Source organism: Camelus ferus, chromosome 3 (genome assembly GCF_009834535.1).
Source record: "Camelus ferus isolate YT-003-E chromosome 3, BCGSAC_Cfer_1.0, whole genome shotgun sequence".
Lineage (NCBI taxonomy): Eukaryota > Metazoa > Chordata > Mammalia > Artiodactyla > Camelidae > Camelus > Camelus ferus.
In genome coordinates, this window is record NC_045698.1 from 88,256,448 (window position 1) to 88,276,030 (window position 19,583).

The window sequence follows — 19,583 nt, forward strand, 5'->3', positions numbered from 1 at the left end:
AAATGTTACACTCAACCTCTGCCACTCTTGGCTTTCCTGAGCCCTACATTATAGCTGAGTTGTGCTGTTTGCTGGGCATCACTAAGCCCAGCCCTCACCATCTTCCCTGCCCTTTCCCCCGTCTCTCCTTTTGTCCCTCTGGCTACCTGCGTAACATTTGCTCCATGGCCACACTTCCCGTAGGCTACTCTTAGGTAGTGGCTGAGTGCAGGAAGGAAACCAAGGGCAACCCTTTTCTGTGAAAGGAGGGATTCCTTTGGCCCAAAGTCTCCTCATTGGCCTGAACTAAACTTTCTTAAGAGTATGCTTGCACTCTAGGATCTTCTTACTTTTTCTTCTTCACAGGACCAGACCTGCAGCAGCCTAAAGGGAGTATATGCCCCAGATATACCAAGCTAAAAATCCGCCCCTTGAAATCTACCCTGTGCAGGCATCTGTGTGGTCTGCCTTATGGTGGTGCCCTGCTCTGTTACTTTAAATTCACAGCTCCCTCCTTGGTCTCAGCCTGGTCACCCCAGTAGTATGCTAGTAAATGTTTAACAATCAGCGCTCTGACAAAATTAAAAGGCAGTGATTTGTAGCATTCTCTCATTTCCATGGTGTGACTGACTACTCCCCTCGTGGCCAGTTTGAATCTACCAACAGGACATCACTGAATGTGGAGTTCGGAAGAGATACTCAGTAGTGGGCCATTATGTAGTGTTTCCACAGTAGATGTAAATGACCTCAAGGGCAAAACTATTAGTAAAAGATAGCAAAATAATTAAAATTTCTGAGTTTTGAGTATGTATGACTTTAAAAAATATAATGTATTGAATTGTAGGTTTATTACTTTAATTTTAATAATGGATGTATTTAACAACTGGCTCACAAAACTGAAAATTGAACTATTGGCTCTCACAAGTCCATGTGACTGCTTCAGCACATCTCTAGGTTACCATGTCCCTGCTTTCTGATTGTCCAAGCAGGGAGGTCGTGATCTTTACCACTGACTCATACAGTGTAGGAGCTGGAAGGGAGCTCAGAGCACATTTTCTTGTTCATTTTCATTTTCTATCCAGAAAAATGGAGGTCCAGATAGTTGTACATTCAAGTAAGCACTGAAAATACCATGAGCTGAGTCTCCTCAAATGTGTATATTTCTGTTGTACTTATTTTACTAGAAAAAGATGATAGGACTGCCTTTTAGCAAATCCTCAGATTAATTATTTGGCCATGAAGAAATTCCCCTCGTCAGTGGCTTTCTGATGAAGCCCTGAATTGGAGGATGACTTAATCAAGGGTCCTAGGCTTCATATAATATATAATATCTTAGCATGAGGATTTATTTATGAATTGCCAGTCAGAAAAAAATGTACTTATGCAGGAAGCTATTTAATTACACCATTGTTTATAATATACACAGAGTTCCTTAACCCTGTGTGTGAGTAATAGAACACACTTGAGATTTTTTCCAGGATGGATGCCCAACTGAGACTGTTAAAAATACATCTCTATGTTATAAGAACTGGTTGGACCATTTGTTTTCTTCATATTGCACTAGTTTTAAAAAGATTCACTTGAATATTTCTGCTCACTAAACAGCTGGGCACTGATACACAGAACTTGCTATCCTTTTTGTCTGAATTGTGGCTACAAATTTATTAAGTTAAAAAAAATGTCCTGAATATTTTATTCGTATTGTAGGTAGATTTTATTTCTGGCAGAAAACAAACTAGAGTGGAGTCACCTGACAAAGATGATTTTAAAACCAGAATGAAAAGGCAGGATTTTTCTTAAATGCCTGAGATATTGAAAGAGAAGGTTGATGGGCTAAGTTGAAATGCTGATCTCCAGAAAGAATGTATCATTTTAAAAAGGACAAAAGGAGGGGGAAAAGCTAGGAAAACAGATACAGAGGCTGAAAATATTGCTATTTTCCCTTGCAGAGAAATATATAAGATGATTGCCCATGGATACCCTTAAACCGAGAATGGGGAATGTGTGGCCACATTAATCGCTAGAAAATTCCTTTTGCTTATGAAAAGAGTACCATTTCCTTTAGTAGGGCAACTGATTCTTCTATGAGACCAGCAATACCTGGTATAAATAATATAGGATTTCATTAGATAATGTGGATTGAACAAACAAGTACAAGAACATTATGTGCTTCATTAAGTGCTTTAGACACTGTTACAGCAAAAGTCAATATTAAATATCATGAATAGTAAAAAGCCACAGTGCCAGTAAACAACAGCTTAAAAACTAAGAATAACATGTCAGCACATTTTCGTGAAACTGTGCATTATATGATGCAAGATGAATTTCCTCTTTGGCTAATACTAGCTCTAAGGTAGACTGATTTAAGCCAAGACAGCATCTCTTAGAAAAATTGTGTCACCAACCCAAGGTGATTACTTCAAGGGAAACATTTGCTTGGTATTTATAGCCTTAATTATTCATTAAAACAAAACAAAGCAAAACAAACCTAGACTCACCACTTTATAGTCAGAGCTCTTATATTGTTAGAAATTGATTCAGAGGCTAAGGGAAAACAAAATCTTCCAGGAAAACCTCAGAGAAATCTTGAAAAACCAGCAATTGCTCTGGGAGGCAGGGAGCGCAGTAGCCCTTACCCAGTGACAGAGCTGGCTGGTGACCTCAGCTATTAATGGGTGTGATATACCAGAACTCATATCCTCTGGTTGCAGTGGATTTTTTCTTGACATTTTTACTCACAGCCGCTCTCAGCATCTTGTTACTTAAAGCATGCAAAAGCGGAGACGTTGCTTGTGCACAGCCATTACTTTGTTGATTAGAGGAGGCCAGCGGCATTCCTAAACAGAACTTGAAGATGTTGGTTTGATTTCTCTGAGCTAGTCAACAGAGGATCATCTCACCCTTCTTTGAACTCCTCCCCGACTTCCATCCCACCACCTACAGACCACACCATCTCTTCTGAGTCACACTGCTTTATGCTGCAAAGAAGATTTTGCTAGTCTATTTAAAGAATTCTGATCTTGACTTTATGATTAGTCACAGTCACATTACTTAAGTCAATTATTTATTTTTAATACAGGGATAATCTCATGTCAGCAAAATATTTTTAAATAAATTAAGGAACTTTATTTTTAGAGCAGTTTTAGGTTTACATCAAATTGAGCACAAAGTACAGAGAGTTCCCATGTACCCCTGCTCCTACATGTACAACCTCCCTAATATTGACATCCTGCACCCAAGTGGTCCATTTGTTACAATTGATGAATGTACATTGACACATTATTGTGACCCAAAGTCCATAGTTTACATCAGGATTCACTCTTGGTGTTGTACATTGTATGGATTTTGACTAATGTATAGTGACATATGTGTAAAGTCATAATGTATAATTGTAGTATTGTACAGAACAGTTTCACTGCCCTAAAAATCCTCTGTGCTCCACCTATGCATTCCACCTTTCCCACTAATCCCTGGCAACCAATGATCCTGTCACTTTCTCCACTGTTTTGCCCTTTCTAGTATGAGATATAGCTGGAATATTATAGTAGGTGGCTCTTTCAGATTGGCTTCTTTCATGTAAATGGTTCCTCTGTGTCTTTTCGTGGCTTGATAGCTCATTTCTTTTTAGTGCTGAATAATATTCCACTGTGTAGATGTACCAGTTTATCCATTCACCTGCTGAAAGCCATCTTGGTTGCTTGGTTGACGTAAGCTTCAATTCATTTAGATAGATGCCAACGAGTGTAATTGCTGGATTGTATGGCATGTCTATGTTTAGTACTGTAAGAAACTGCCAAATTGTCTTCCAAAGTGGCTGGCTATTTTGCATTGTCACCAGCAATGAATGAGAGTTCCTGTAATTCTACATCTTCACCAGTGTTTGGTATTGTCAGTGTTCCAGATTTTGGCCATTCTAATATACGTGAAATGGTAACTAATTGTTTTAATTTGCAATTCCCTAATGACATAGGATGCTGAACGTCTCTTCATATGCTTATTTGCCATCTCTATAGCTTCTCTGGTGAGGTATCAAGATCTTTGGTCCATTTTTAAAATCACTTGTTTGTCTTCTTATTGTTGAGTTTTAAGAATTCTTTGTATATTTTGGATCAGTCCTTTATCAGATGTGTCTTTTGCAAATATTTCACCCCAGCCTATGGCTTGTCTTCTCATTCTTTGGACATTGTCTTTTGCAGAGCAGAAGTTTTTAATTTTAAATAAAAATTGCAGCTTGTCAATCATTTCTTTCATAGGTCCTACCTTGATGATATCTAAAAAGTCATCATTATATCCTCCAAGGTCACCTAGGTTTTCTCTTATGTTATCTTCTGGGAAGCCTATTGTTTGCATTGTATATTTAGGTCTATGATCCATTTTGATTTAACTTTTGTGAAAGCTGTAATCTTTGTCTAGATTCAGTTTGTTTCTCGCTTGTGGATGTCCTGTTGTTCCAGCACCATTTGTTGGAAAACCTATCTTTGCTCCATTATATTGCCTTCATTCCTTTACCAAAGATCAGTTGACTGTATTTATGTGAGACATCTCTAGGCTCTCTATTCTGTTTCAGTTAATTTATCTGTCTATTCATTCACCAACTTTCTCCATTTCATCTGTAGTTTGGTGTCTGACACTAATTTGGGGGAAATTCTCAGTGATTATTGTTGAAATATTGTTTCTGTTCCTTTCTCTCTTTCTTTTCATTCTGCTATTCTTGTTATGTGTATGATACAATTTTTATAGTCATCTCACAGTTCTTAGATATCCTGTTCTGTTTTTTTCTGTCTTCTTTCTCTTTGCTTTTAAGTTTTAGAAGTTTCTATTGTCATGGCTTCAAGTTCAGAGATTTTTTTTTTTCCCCAGCTGTGTTCAGTTTACTGTGAACCTCTCAAATGCTTTGTTCATTTCTGTTACAGTGCTCTTGATCGCTAACATTTCTCTTGCTTTTTAGAATTTCCACTTCTCTGTTTATATTCTCCACCTGTCCTTGCATGTTGTTTACTTTTCCAATAAATCCCTTAACATATTAATGAAAGCTTTTAAAAATTCCAACCTTGGTGCTGTATCTTGACTGTGGTTCTGACGCTTGCTCAGTCTCTTCACACTTTGTTTTTGCTTTTCACTATGCCGTGTAATGTTTCGTTGAAAGATGGGCATGATGTATTGGTGAAGGGAACCGAGGGTAAATTGGCTTCAGTACCGCAGCGGGAGGGGCGGGGGGAGGGGAAGCGTTTGCAGCCCTGTGATTGGCCTCGGCTGTTCACGGGCCTCGTTCCTGGGCTGTGAACTTCACAGGTGCTTCTCAGTGTTCAGGTGGGACAGGCTGGCGAGAGAGAGGGCTGGAGCTGGCTATCTCCCTTCCGCCCAGGTCCATTAGGCTCTGATACAGGCCAGCAGGTTAGGCTCTGGTTAAGGAGTTTCTCCTGAGGTCACGCTGGTTAAGAAGAGCTGCTCTGGCGTTTTTTAAAAATGGCCCCGTACCCGCGCCGGGCTGGGTGCTTGCGGGGTTCCTCCGCTGCCCGTGTGAGAACCTGCTCTGCGCTCCTCCACGTAAAGCTCTCGGAAGCCTGGAGGTCCGCTCGGACTGGGTCCCCTGACGCTTCGGCCTCCCAGACGTGTCCACGCGGAGCCTCCGGGGTGCCGCCCTCGGCGCTGGTTCCCGCAGAGCTTTCTGCTCCGGTAAGTTGTGCTTTTCGTTCTCCACCTGCCTTCAGTTTTGAGAGCAGTGGTTTGCCTGTAATCTTAACGTCTCTGGCGAATTTGAGAGAAGTTGCTGATTTTTTTTTAGTTAGTTCGGCTTTTTACTGGTTGTGAGGGTGGAGTGGTGATTTCTAAGCTCCTTACAATGACGGATTGGAAACTGGAAGTCTGAAATGCCATTTTTATGTCAAGTAAATGATGACTTATAAAATTATGAGTGTGAAATTGCGTTTCAGAATAAACACCTAATGCTTTCCTCTTGCGAAAGGTCCTTCCTTGGTTCAGTACCACCCTAGAAAGGGCCCACGTTGTATTACTGGAAGTTTTTAATGATTAACATTTCAGCTGCTTTCTTTCACTAATAGAAGAAATGTGCACTTTGAAAGTTTCATTTTTAGCATTTCATGTAATGTTTTTATACGTATGGTGCAGAATGAAAAGTTGTATGTTTAAGGTATTTTTACTCTTTGGGAGCTTCTGGTCTAAACTGAATTTTATTCCTTTTCTGTAGCAAGCATTCTTTATGGTGTGTAATGGTAAAGCCAGGAAAAAAGCTGTTAACGCGACTCCACAGTCCCTGGTATTCTGAATTCTTAAAAAGTTCTAACATATTAAAATGCAACTAGGCATCCTAAGAATAAGGTTCACAGTATTTATTAAAACAGTCATAAAAAATATTGTAAGCAGACATTTCTTTCACTACTTGAGTCAAACTACTGCTTGTTCATTTCAAAGAGTCTAAAATTCATTCAAATTGTACAGTTCTGCACTTTTTTTCCTTCCGTTTTTCTCATCCAAACGTGAATGGAATAATGGCTGAAACCTTTTCTGTTAAGACCCTGCTGGGCAGTAAATCACTTTCTGTTTTAAGCAACAAGTGATTTCATTTGTCTCTAATCAAGGCATCCAAATAGTTGCATAAGTTGGTAAGAGAAACCCAAGAGGAATGGGACTGCTGTTAAATACTGCTGTTAACCTTTATTTCTCTGTGATTATTTTCAGATACCAATGTCTCATTACATTTTTAAAACTGAAGTATAATTGATTTACAGTGTTGCTCATTACTTCTTTTTAATTTTATTTTTTATTGAAGTGTAGTTGGTTTACAATGATTTTAGATTGATTTACAATTTTTAGGTTATAGCCAAGCAATTCAGCTATACATATACATATGTTTTTTTCAGATTCTTTTCCATTATACATTATTAAAAAAAAAACTGAATATAGTTCTCTGTGCTATACAGTAGGTCCTTGTTGTTCATCTATTTTATATATAGTAATGCATATCTGTTAATCACAGACTCCTAATTTTCCCTCCCCTGACCTTTCCTCTTTGGTAACCATAGTTTGTTTTCTATGTCAGTGACACTAGTTACTTTTTGATACTTGCTATCATCTCTGCTTGTGCTACCTGAGAATGTTTTGTCCACATTCAGCATCATATGTGATCTATCCTAAGTTTTAAAGCATTTCCCTGGCTTAAATGAAAATGGAGTATGGTCATTTATCACTTTTGAAAGCTAAAGATTTTTTCACAGTCCTTCAGCACATCAGTGAGATGGGGCTAGATGTTTTCACATCTAGTCCACAGCTCAGAGCTTTCACTGGAGTGTAATGCATTATCATGTCCACACAGATATAATGCCCTATGGCTTTGCTATTTGTTTTTTTCTTAGCCTTTTAAAGTTTCTGTGAGGCAGTCAGTATGAAAGGCAGGAAGTCCAGGGTCATAACTGGGCAGTGTCCATTGAAGGGCTTTGAATTCTCCTGGATCAAACTTCAGACAGAAGCCAAATGGGTTATGCAAGAAGTGGAATCCTGCCTCAATACAAGCTTAGGGAGGGGTAGAAATTCTGCCAAATTTGGTGGGAAGAACCTAAGCTCCTACCATAGATTTTTATCTAAGCCAAGGAGAAACTCACATGGATTAATAACCCAGTTTGCGCAGGTGTGCCATGAACATCTGTTGTGTGCTCTCTAAACCAGCAAACACTCATATGTATGGCTCCTGGTCAGAGGAGACTCAGAAGGGAAACTGCAGCTTGCCTTGAGTTTAGCTCAGGTCAGTTGCAGCTTAGCTACAATCATGTGTGTCTGAACTGGAATGGGTTATGAAGGTACATTTGGATCTGAAGAGTTTCCTAGATGTCTGGCCTTTGTGATAGTTGCAAATTTTTAATAAGGGGCAATTAATTGGCAGTTTCTAACATTCACTTTTTAGAAGCTAAGGTTTAAGATTTGATTTTACAGCAACTGTCTCCTTTTTATGTTCCCATTGGCAATATGAAAGTTAACATTCATCTCTAAACCTACTAATCTCTTCTTATCCTGAGAGAAATAAACCAATAAGCCTGAATAGAGATTCTCTAAAATGGTCTTAGAGATGCTCAATTCATGGCCTTGACAAAAAATGTAATTCAGCTCTCAGGAAGGCAGTCACAGGGTCCAGAATGAAAAGGGGACCTCAAGTCATTTAAGGAAAGGTTACAACTCCCAAGAGCTGATGCGACACTGATTGTATGTTCCCATGACATTTACGACTGAGGGTGTCTCACAGGGATTGTAACTTAGAGCATATACCGTCAAATCAATTGTTGTAAGATTGGTAAGCATTTGTTGCAGGTGATAAGCTGGTAAGAATTATCACATAAGATTATTTACCTGGGCTTACAATATGTTTTAAATATAACTCTTTTATCTTATTTTTCCTATGACTGTTTATATTTTTATTTCTGTTTACTAATTAGTGCTTGCTTATTGTGAGTTGTTCAGTCCAGAAATAGGTTTTGTAACATGCCATCAGGTTGCAAACATTTGTGTATGCACAGAAAAGTTCTGGAAGGACATGCAACCCGTTGTGGTTGCTTCTGGTGAAAACACAGTCATTTGGTCTGGAGCAGGAAGGGAACTTTCTTTTCATTATATACACTCTATTGATTTTTGTTCACCATGTCAAAATATTAGGTTTGCAAATTTTAAATAAGAAAACGATGGATAAGGGGGACATCATAGGTGCACACGAGAAGCTTATAGGCTAATGGAGGAGACAAACATTGACTTCAAAATTACAATGAGATGTGAGAAATGACAAAAAGAGATTTGTGCAGGTGGAGTGAAGAGAAAGTACCTATGGCAGCTTTTTTTTCTTTTTTTGGACGCAGAGTTGATTTATACAATACTGTATTAGTTCCTGGTATACAACATAGTAATTCGGTATTTTTATAGATTATACTCCATACAAAGTTCTTAAAAAATACAAACTCTGTTCCCTGTGCTGTGCATTACATCCTTGTAACTTATTTATTTTGTACCTGGTAGTTTGTACCTCTTAATCCTCTTCATCTGTTTTGCCCCCCCCCCCATCCCTTTTCCCTCTGTAATCGCTAGTTTGTTCTCTGTATCTGTGATGCAGGAACTACTTACTTACAAAAATAGGAGAAAGTATTGCATGATGGGACCCCCCTTTTCTATTAGCATCCAGCTTCTTTGGAAAATAATCCTAATTTTCCAATTTGAAACATGGAATTCTGTTGTAGCAAAAACAGAATCTGATGAACGAAGGAAGCAAATGCAAGCAAAAACCCAAGAGGAATTGTTTCAAAATAGGGTACACCATTCTCACTGTGGGGAAGAATCATTCTTTAATACAGTCCTCTGATTATTGTTCCCTTTCTTCCCTTTTATTTCTGGTCATCTTCTAGGTGGGTTGAGAACTATGTTCATGGTTTGCTGCTATCAGAAAGTAAAATGAATATGTCCATGAGTTTGGTCATGGACTGTGTTTTTATTTTAACTGAATTCTCCCATCTAGAGTGATGGCCTGACCCGATGGCTCTATCTCTGTGGCAGTGGCTTTGCCAGCATGTGACACAATGGCAACAGTGCCATGGCAGTCAAGCTGAAGGCCATTTGCACAGTGTGACATGCCTCATTGCTTTGTCCAGTTGCAGGGGCTTTGATGATGTGATTCATTGTTAGAAACAAGGGGCTACTTCATCTTGACGTGGATAAAATGGGCGAATTACTGAAAAGCTCGAAGGAGTTAAGTTTCTCACAATAAACAGTCTGGGAAACACTGGCAACAATATAATCCTTTAGAAGCATGTTGATCTTCGGGTTTCTGTTCATTGTCCTCTGGCATTTGGAATCCCATGCTTCTGCCAGAAAAAGAAAAATATGGAATGTTTTAAATGTATGAAACATAATAGCTTATTATAAGGGGGAAAGCACTGTGTTTGTAGGTTCCCACTTGACAGATTTTCCTCGAAAGTTTTGGAAATTTCATGTTGAACTTGAATGCCTTTGATTCTAATATGTACTTCAAAGTCTCTGCATCTCTGCACTGTCACAAAAAGATGCTTGATTGGTTTTGATTTCTTGGCACATCTCGTTGCGCTTTTTCTTCTCTTACAGTCTAAGAAATGTTTGAAAATAAATTTATTTTCCATACTAAGAGTTTAAGCCCAATTGTTACTAGGAAAAATAATTCCATTAATTAATATAGTCAAAACGAATGGGCAAAAAATCCAACTACCTGTTAGATGAGTCCTCCTCTGACCCCTCTAAACTTTCTAGTTGATATAAGTAGAAAATACGTACAGTGGGCAGTTCAGACAATGGTTTCCTGTCATTTAACAGCCCATTTGCAACAAAAGCCAAAGAAAAAAGGGAAATAAAGTAAATGGGGATTTACAAAGCTTCTGGATATAAGTGAGAATTATATCAGCATTACATTTGGAATCTGGAAATTCTACATTTCCAGAAAGATTTTTCACTTAAAGGTTGTAAAAATGACAATTAGAGGAGGAGGGTATAGCTCAGTGATAGAGCGCATGCTTAGCAAGCATGACCAGTACCTCTATTAAAAATAGTAATAAACAAACAAATAAATAAACCTAATTACCTCCCCCCCCCAATTTTTTTAAATGACAAACCCCAGTTAGAATTACTAACATTTTATACTACTGTTTCTAATAGTAGAAGACTTCCATTTCCATATGAAACTACAGCTCTTTCTGTATTCCACAGAACACAGAGTTTAGATGATGTTAAAAAACCACGTTATTGTACTATTATTTTATCATCATCTCAACTACCTATGAGCACATCATAACAGTACAAAAAATGTCACCTGATCTGTGGTAGAGGAATATAAATTTCAACTTTATTCACACCAAGAATTTAATACAGTAGTAGAAGAGGTTCTTAGGTTTTAATCCTCCTCTCTGTAGAAACGATTTTGCACTGATGTTGAATAACTGTTTGCTTTGAGAGTGTGTACTGATGCTGACTGTCCTCTGTCTGTATGATGTGCTTTGTGAATTTTCTGCAACCGATTCGTGATCCAGATTGGCTTTCCGTTACCAAGCTATATGCTAATTCCTTCTGTGATGGACTGTTGTCTTGATAAAATGAAAAATCATTTTAATATTGACTTCAGTAAGACACACACTGAAGACAAATGGGCCCTCTAAGGATAAGACCATGGTCTTCAAAGCCAAGTGCAAATGAACTTCAAATCATTGTGCCTTCTATCACTAAGGGCAGTAAGAGCTAAACGTACTTCCCTTAAATGCATCAAAGGTAATTTGATAGTTTACATCAAGGTTTTTGCCAAGTTTCTTTCCTACCCAACCATTAATCTATTAATCGATGCCCTTTGACAAACGTTTAGCTCAAGGTCAGTTTCCCATCTTCTTGTTATAAGAACCCTCTCCAGCTTGGTACTCCCAATACTTAACCCAGTGCCTGACAAGTCGTAGTTTATCTTTGTAGCTACCAGCATATGTGCTAGACATTGTTCCAAACTCCACGTGTATTAACTCACTTAAATCACAGTAAGGAGAATTTATGGTCGTAACTATTATTACCCATTTTACAGATAACAAAGCAGAGAGGTTAAATAACTTGACCAAATTCATCTTACTAGAAAGTGGAGGAGCTAGCCTTTAAACTCAGGCAGTCTAGCTCTGAGTCCTGTGTTCTTAGCCACTCAGCTATGCACACCCAAGCAGTGTTAATTTCACAGGCATGGCTGAGCTGGTTGAGTGCTTTCACAGATAACCTGACCAAAATGCTGAAAGGGGGATGAGGAAACTTGCTCGTCTGACGAGATCTGGTGACACAACAGATATGGGAGCTAAATTATGTTTTCCTCACTGATTTCTTTTATGCAACTTTAAATTAAATCCCAAGGAGATGGTACATGTGTGGTATTCTTTTGTATGTGTGTGAAGTAGTCTCAGTTTATGACATTCTCCTAGAATGTCACGTGCAATTTAGGTTTGCTATTTTCATCATTAAGTTTATTTCTCTTTAAATGAAAGATTCATTTTAGCATTCAATTTAATTAAGAGTGAGTGTGTAATTCATTTTATGGATAAGTAAAGTGAAGAGAAGTTAAGGCTTTTAGCAGGTGTCTAACATTTAATGCAGTATTTTTTCCACTTCCCTCTGTTTATAGGTAATACTGTATTGAGGACTTGGCTATGGACACATGTCCTTTTCCTCAAAATCCTAAGTAACCCAGTAGCTCTTATGAAAGTGGGCCATGCTATGTCATAAGGCAGATATTAAATAATATTCAGGGATGGGAATGCTTCTTTCTTTCTAAAGGAGTAGGGTGTAGGAAGAAATACCCAGAAGAACATCTCCCAGGATGGTTCCTGAAGAATGAGTGGAACATGGACTTAAACAGAGATACAGAAGACCGCTCCAGGTAGAAGGAATAATCAAAGTAGGACCACTCTGGGTCCCAAAACATTGTAGACTTAGCTAACATAGATACTCTCCTGCTATCAACACATGAAGATTCTGGAGGAAAAAAAATAGGGAAATAATGTAAATACATGGCTGATGATGCAAGAGGAAAAAAGGAGTGGTAGGGGACAATCCTCCTGGTATCAGAATGAAGAGTTCTTTGAAAGGCAGTCCAGTAGAGGTGGAGACTACTACTGCTGGGGTCAGGAGGTGGGACATCAGACCCACAATTAGGTCTTATAGGTTTGGAAGCTGAAGACTTGATGTCCAGGTAGAAACAGGAGTGAAAGCTCTAGTCCCCCATGGAGATGTGAACTGAAAATGTGCATGATGATAGAAAGGGCTGTTGGCTCCCTGACGGGAGGTTGGGAAGATGACATCTATAGGACCAAGGATGGGGAAGAATGTTTAGAGCAATGCAAAGGAAAAAAATCTCCAGAAAAAAAAAATGTATATAGGTCATTGGGTGAGACAATCATCAAAGTTGAAAATTTGATGTTAAAAATTATTCAGTGGCTAGTGATACCTTTAGGTTACCACATACTGTAAAAAATCAGTACTCTTCCGGAAGGTCACTTCCACAACCCAAGTCACATAGGATTAAAGATAAAACAATTAAATATTAGATATTAGTGATTAAACAATTCTTACTGAAGACACACTGATGACAAACATTACCAAACAAATAAGGAAATGATATCGTAGGTGAAAATCAGCAAACCCAGTAAACAGAAGAGTAACACTTCCAAGAATTTGAGTTAATGAAGCTGTCTGAAAAAGAAAACAAAATGATTATGTTTATGTTAAATAGAGGGGTAAACAAAGGAATGGAATCCATAAGGAGAACCAACACATCAAGACAAAAGAAAAAGATTTGAGAAAGAATAAAATGAAGTTTCTAGACATGAAGCATGTAGTCCTTGAAAATATCAGGGTTAAACAGCAGATTACACACAGTTGAACAGGAATCTGTGGCAGCCTTGAAACTGTGCGAGTCAGCTCTGCTGGGGGGAGTGTGATTGAGGAGTGACGCCAGGTGCTTTGCTCTGAATCCATCCTTACCTTCAGGCAGAGGCCATGCTCCCAACAGCCTGATCCAAAGCAGTGACTGAGTGCACTAGGGATCCTAAGGCAGACTGAGTCCTTTAAGACTCAGGAGTCCTCTGATGATTGGCTGTGCCCCAAGACTCCCCACTGGTTTGGCTGAAACTTCTAGGCAGTTTAAGACAGTGCTTACCCAACACTCCTTCCTTCCCCATCTCCTTCGCTGGAGTCAGACCTCTGTCACAGTCTCACAGCTTCCTACCTCCAGCCCCTTTCTTCTTTCTTCACCATCAGTTCCCTCAATAAATCTCTTGCTGTCTAATCCCATCTTGGTGTCTGCTTCTCAGGGGACCAAACAAATGCAGAAGAAGATCTGAAACATAGATCTAAGACAAAGTATCAAGAATGCAAAACTATGACATAAACTGTCATCTAAAAGTGAGGGCAAAATAAATCATTTTAGTTAAAAAAAACAAAAATAAGACATTTTGCTCACAGATCCTATTTGCTAATGTAGTTCAGGAATAAGAACATTGAATGCAAAATGAAGGAATGGGTTCTAGAATCAATAGTGATAAATATGTGTATATTTTAAAATAAGAATGAAATATGTAAACAAGTGATAGAATTAATGAGATTTTTTCTGAATAACCAAAAATACAAGGTCAAAATAACATGGAAGACGGGAGGATAGATAGTTAAATCGTTCTATGAAACTTTTATTATTCAGGAAGCAGATGAATGTATATGAATAAGTTTATCCTTTTAAGTCAAGCAGGCATAAAAAATAAAGGTAGGATTTCTTATTAACATGCCAGTTTAAACATATGCATTTAGCACCACTTATTTCCCAAATCCCATTAAAGTGGCAATAAATGAGTAAGAAAGAAATAAGCCCACAAGAAAAAAGAAAACAGAAGATGGGATGGCAGCAGACAGCCTGTGTTTAAAAGAAAAAAGGCGGAGGGGGCAGGGGTTATGGTATGAACTAGAAGAATATATCAGAACAGCGAAAAAGGAAATGCAGGAGTCCTAAATAGGTGAAGCCTATAGAAACAATCTGATTCAGGTCACAGGGTGAGGAAAGGCCAAAGAATTCAAGGTGACAGGTTTTGCTAAAGTGGAGCTGGAGGGCAGGGAAAGTAGGAGGATCGATTGAAAGTGCAAGAAATAGTTTGAACCTCAAATCATCTCCATGCTATAAACGAAGTGACTGCGTTGCCCTCACCACAGCAAAAATAAGAAGTGTTTTCTGTGAAGACACTGACCTTATGAGAAGTTCTGGTGCAATGCATGCTGGTATAACTAAGAGCAGGATGAAGGTGCTAAACTGAAACAGGGCAGTCAAGCCCTGCAGCCTCCCTCCTCAGCTGTCTCCTGTCCCTGAGCTCACAGAGGGCTGAAAGGCAGGCTGATTCACTCAGGTAGATGACACCCACTCCTCGTTGAAACTGACCAGCTCAAGAGAACAGAACAAAGCAAATAAGCAAAAGCAACTGTGGATCCTCTCTCATTTGAGGGTGTTCCACATTCCAGCTAGCTTCTGAAGGGCCTTGTTCTTAAGTATGAATAGACAGCCCGTGATCATTAGACATTAAAGGAAAACCTCCAAAGTACAGTAAAAAAAATAACTGAATAAGCAGGGAAAAAAGGAATTTGGAAGATGGAGCAAATAATTTGAACATAACTTTTATCTTTCATGGAATATTAATCAGTTATTATATCCTTGAAGTAATAAGACTTTTTATTGAAAAGTTAGAGAATACAAAATCATTGGAAAGGAAAGTTATGACTGCAGAAACAAAAATTTTAATAGAACAGTTGGAATACAGAGTTCAAAAAAGATTCCAGAAAATAGAACAAAAGTCTAACAGATCACTCCTCAAAAAAAATAAATAAATAAACCTAATTAGGGGGGAGGGTATAGCTCAAGTGGTCAAGCGCATGCTTAGCATGCATGATGAGGTCCTGGGTTCAATCCCTAGTACCTCCTCTAAAAATAAATAAAAAATCTAACAGATTGGCAATAGGAGAGAAAGATAAGAAAATTAGGCCAGTTCAAGACCTCTATCATCCAAATTAACAGGAGCTTTAGAAAAAGAGAACAGGAAACCTGGGGAAGAGAGTATCAAAGACATAATACCAAGAAATTTGAGGCTCCAAGGACCTGAGATTCCAGATTGAAGATGCTCCACTGAGTGCACATCAGAATAAGTGAAAAGAAAAAGTCTGTTATGAAAGCACATCACTGTGGAATATCAGAACATGAGTGATTAAGACAAACTTAAAATTTTCCAGGAGAAATCACAGAATCAGACAGAGAACGACACTGCACTTGTCAGCAGAAATATTGGGATGTGTGAGGCAACAGGAAAATGCCTTTGAGAGTCTAAGAATGATTTTCAATTTAGAATTTCATGCCTGCATATCCAGCCGAATAATCAAGTATGAGAGGAGGATAAATATATTCTTAGACATGCAAGTTTGGAGGAAAATCTGCCTCCCAGGCACTCCCTTTTTAGTAATCTACAGAAGGATATATTCTCTCAGAACAAGCTGGTGAAGTAGGAAATGAAAAGTCATAGGGCCTGGGGGTAGGGGGCAGGAGAGCCGGTATAGCAATATCAGGATAATCAGGAAGAGGAAATACCAGGAGGATAGGGTAGTAAGTAAGCAGAAAGTGTTTAGAATAAAATGTTTTAAAAGTAGCATAAAAATGTTATTTAGAAATACGAAAACAATTATTCAAAGAGCTGAAAATGTTCAAAGAGCAAAGTTCCATTCCTTTTTATGGCTGAGTAGTATTCCATTACTCAGAAATACACCGCATCTTTATCCATTCATTGGTTGATTGACACTTAGGTTGCTTCCGTGTCTTTGGTATTGTAAATAGAGTTGCTATGAACATTAGGGTGCACGTATCTTCTCGAATTAGTATGTCTGTTTTTTTTGGATGTATACTCAGGAGTGGGATTGCTGGGTCATATTCCATTTGCAGCAACATGGTTGGACTTGGAGAGTATTTTACTAAATGAAATAAGTGAGACAAAGACAAATTCTGTATGATGCCACTTATGTGGAATCTTAAAAATACAACTAACTAGAGAATAAAACAAAAAAGCGGACTGACATATAAAGAACAAACTAGTGGTTACCACTAGGGAGAGGGAGGTAGTTAAAAAAAAAGGGGGGGGGGTATTATGAGATTATATGAATTCATGTGTGTGAAACTTTCAAAATTGTAAAGCACAACAGAATTTTAAAGATCTTTCTATGAAAGAAGGAAAAAAAGTGTTCAAAGAGGTTTCTTTTGGGCAGTGAAATTTAAAAATAGGAAGGCTGGGCCTCTTCCTTTTCATCATAAGTCTAAACACAAAAGCTTTGACTTTTTAAACTTGTATTTAAGAACACAAACCTTTTTTAAAATTGAAGTACAGTCAGTTACAATGTATCAATTTCTGATATACAGCACAATGTCCCAGTCATGCATATACATATATTAATTCCATTATTCATCTTTATATTCTTTCTCATTAAAGATTATTACAAGATATAGAACATAGTTCTCTGTGCTATACAGAAGAAACTTTTTTTAAAATCTGTTTTTATATGTAGTGGTAAACATTTGTCAATCTAAAGCTCCCAAATTTATCCCTTCCCACCCCCTTTCCCCAGTAACTGTAAGATTGTTTATTATGTTTGTGAGTCTGTTTCTGTTTTGTAGGTGAGTTCATAGTGTCCTTTTTTTTTAGATTCCGCATATGAGTGATATCATATGATATTTTTCTTTCTCTGTCTTCACTTAGACGATTTCCATGTTACTGAAACTGACATTATTTTTTATGGCTGAGTAGTATTCCATTGTATAAATATACCACAACTTCTTTATCCAGTCATCTGTCAATGGACATTTTGGTTGCTTCCATGTCTTGGCTATTGTACATAGTGCATGTTTTGTAGTTCTCCATGTATTAGTCTTTCACCTCCTTGGTCAGATTTATTCCTAAGTATTTTATTGTTTTGGATGCAATTTTTAAAAAGGGGTGTTTCTTTACTTTCTTTTCCTGCTAATTCATTGTTAGTGTAATAAAGAAATGCAATTGATTTTTGTATGTTAATCTTGTGTCCTGCTGCCTTGCTGAATTCTTTTATCAGCTTTAGTAGTTTTTGTGTAGAGCCTTTAGGGTTTTCTATACATAGTATCATGTCTTCTGCACATAATGACAATTTTACCTCTTCTGTTCCAGTTTGGATTTCTTTTATTTTTTTTTTTTCTTGATTGCTGTGGCTGGGACTTCCAAGACTATGTTGAATAGAAGAGGTGAGAGTGGGAGATTTCTTGTTGTTGCAGATTTCACTGGGGAGGCTTTCAGTTTTTCACCATTAAGTACTATGCTGGCTATCAGTTTGTCATAAATAGCTTTTATTATGTTAAGGTATGTTCGCTTTATACCCACTTTGTTAAGAGATTTTATCATAAATGGGTGTTGAATTTTATTAAATGCTTTTTCTGCATCTATTGAAATGATCACATAGATTTGGTCCTTTCTCTTGTTGATGTGGTGTATCACATTGATTGATTTGTATATGTTGAGCCATCCCTGTGTCCCTGGGATGAATCCGACTTGATCATGGTGTATGATCTTTTTTATGTGCTGTTCGATTCTGTTTGTTAATGTTTTGTTGAGGATTTTTGCATCTATGTTCATCAACGATATTGGCATATAATTTTCTTTTTTGGTAGTGTCTTTATCTGGTTTTGGTATTAGGGTGATGGTGGCTTCATAGAATGAGTTTGGGAGTACTCCCTTCTTTTCAATCTTTTGGAAGTGTTTGAGAAGTATTGGTATGAGTTCTTTGTATGTTTGGTAGAATTCCCCAGTGAAGCCATCTGGTCCTAGACTTTTGTTTGTATGGAGGTTTTTTATTGCTAATACTGTTTCATTTCTAGTGGTCAGTTTGTTCAAGTGGTCTGTTTCTTCTTGATTCAGTCTTGCTGGACTGACTGTATGTTTTCAGAAAGTTGTCCATTTCTTCCAGGTTGTCCAGTTTGTTTCCATATAGTTGTTCAGAAAATTAACCTTTTTGATTAAGTGAACCTACAAAGTATAGAAAGAACATCAGTGAGGGTTGCAGTCATTGAAGTGAAGAAAAGGAAAGAAGTTTTGATTTATCTATTTTATCACAAGAAAGGAGAAAAAAGAAGCATAGCAAAGTCCTAAAAATGAATGCACAAAGATAGAAGTAAATCTAAAATCTAAAATAAACAATAATAAAATTGATTATACTTGTCAGATAAAAAGAGTTTCATATTGTATAAAATAGTAGCTCCATCTCTTGCTTAAAAGAGGCATCCTTAAAGCATGATAATGAAAGAAGGTAGAAATTTCAAAAATGGAAAAAGGTATGTCAAAAAAATACTAATCAAAAGAAAGTTGTTATGATGTTAATGTCAAACAAAATAGACTGTGAGGCAAAAGATTCATTAGAGACAACTAATTCCTAAATGTGGGTAAAATAATCTACCTAGAAGTCATGATTCTCAGTCCCTGTGAGCCTAAAAGTGTGAGCTGAATTCGTATAAAGGAAAAATGGAACAAATTTGGAGAAAAAGTGGAAAATGTCAAAAGTTGGGAAAAATATAATATGTTTTAAAAATATAGCAATCTAGGGCTAATCTTACATGAGAGTGTATGTGTCTAGATACACATAATATAGATACATGTATAGAAATGGATAAAGTTACAGTTATATTTGTGTCTTTATATGTGATTTATTGAACTGTTAAGTTGGTTTTTATAAAGTGTAAGGAGAAACTAGCTAATCTTTCAACTTGTCAGGACTTTGCTCCTGAAGGCAGTCTTGACAAGTTCAACTCTTTCAGTCATTTTTGGGAAATAAAAGCATAGTGCAGTCCAGGAGAAACAACTCTACCCTCACTCAGTGTTGGATGCCATCCTTCCCCAGCTCAGCTCTCATGGGTGTAAAAGCCACAAGGAACCAGGATGTGGTTGGCTTCTCTCCTCTACCTTGGAATACTCCCATCTTCTCTTTCTAGATCTGTTTTTGGCCCATGGGGAGAGGAGGCAGGGGATAAAAAGGGA